Raw genomic sequence first — 1,510 nt, forward strand, 5'->3', positions numbered from 1 at the left:
TCCCCCTTCCCCACCCCCCTACTCCCCCTCCTCAAAAACAACCCTTGCAATTATACAGAGGCTCCGTGGGGCAAATTGCCTCCTGGAGAAATTAGGCGTCTGCAAGTATAGACGTTTTAACAACCACCCCATCTAAAGCGGGGGGGAGTTGTAGAATAAGCATAAGCAATTGCTGCTGCGGCTTGGTGAAGGAACGAAATGTCAACTGGCGAAAAGGACCTTGATCAAACCACGCTCAAATCTGGTTGCAAAACATTTTGTTTTAAATGCAACCAGCGACTCTTCTTTGATGTTACAATAGCGGGGGGAAAAAAAAGAGAAGTCCTCTTCCCTCCCTCCAAAAAGGCATTCCTCTCCCAAGAAGCTCACATTAATATCTATTCCTCCCCCCCCCCAAATAATAATAATAAATCCACAAATTCTTACTAATGTATCTGCTGTAACAAAGGAGAGATGGCAACAGCAATTGCTCCGAGCAGATGGCTCCTATGCTGGGTTTTCAGGGGAGGGGAGAACCCCTTTATATATTTATTTATTTATTTAAATTTTTTAAAATATAACATAAATATTCGGCTCTCGGCCGCCCGGCAGCCAGTCCTCGGCGGCGGCTGAGCGCGCAGCCCTCTCCAGCTCTGAGCCGGAGCACGGCCCCAGCCTGGCGAGGTGAGCGGAGGACTGCAGGAATACAACTCGTCTCCGGTCTCGATGACACCCAGAGGATGTTTTATTTCCATTGCAATAAAAAAAATAAATAAAAAAAAAAAGCAACGGCGACCCAGGCACCGCGACAGAAAGGAACGGCGGGGAAATGTTCGCGCGCCGTGAGGAAGAGTCCCCGGCGGGCTGCGGCGGGCTGGGAGCGATGCGGGCGGACCTTCCCTGTGCAACAGAGCGGGAACATCGTACCTGGGCCGCTCGCGCTCGCGATTTTTCTTTTCTAAATAAACCCAGCTGGAGCGTTGGAAACTGCTGCGTGTCTGACCCGCTGCCTGACTGCACGCCCCGCCACTTGCTTGAAATCCACACGATTTCATTCGGTGGATTTCCGCTGCGACCTGCCTTGTTTATTTAGATAGGGAAGATGAAAGATACTGAGATAGATGGATAAGAGATTGATAGGCCTCTTTTTTTTCTTCTTCCTTTTTAATTTTTTTTAATTTTACTATTTTACAGGCGCATCCCTCTCTTCCCACTCCTGACAACCTTTTTTTTTTTCACCGTGGCGGGGATTTTTCACCAACCCCGATTCCCACCCCCACCACCATTTTTTTCCCCCTTTTGGAGTGGGGGAAATCGGGCAAGACCGTCCCAGGAGACGGAGGTGGGGAAATGGGGAGGGGGGCGCTTTTGCCAGGCAAACAGCCGCGCAGCTGGATTCTTTTGCAAATAGCCAGCGGAGGGGAGGGAAAGGCGACTACGGAATCCTAGGACCGGCGTGGCCGGCGCCCTGCCGGCCTGGGCTCAGCGACCGAGAACCGGGAGCCGGCGGCCACCCCTCGCTCAGCGGTTC

The 1,510-nt window shown here is 51.7% G+C and overlaps 1 protein-coding gene across 2 annotated transcripts in view; it reads right to left on the minus strand.

Annotated features, from left to right (window-relative positions):
* The window catches only part of Bcl11b (BAF chromatin remodeling complex subunit BCL11B), an 89,067-nt gene extending 87,565 nt beyond the window's left edge, over positions 1 to 1,502 (minus strand). For both annotated transcript variants that reach the window (XM_048799309.1, XM_048799308.1), the window contains exon 1: positions 907 to 1,502. The gene's annotated coding sequence lies outside the window, so the exon portion shown is untranslated. The remainder of the gene's footprint in view (positions 1 to 906) is intronic.
* Positions 1,503 to 1,510: the final 8 nt, after the last annotated feature.

The sequence above is a fragment of the Marmota marmota genome, unplaced genomic scaffold, assembly GCF_001458135.2.
Source record: "Marmota marmota marmota unplaced genomic scaffold, marMar, whole genome shotgun sequence".
In the NCBI taxonomy this organism is placed as follows: domain Eukaryota; kingdom Metazoa; phylum Chordata; class Mammalia; order Rodentia; family Sciuridae; genus Marmota; species Marmota marmota.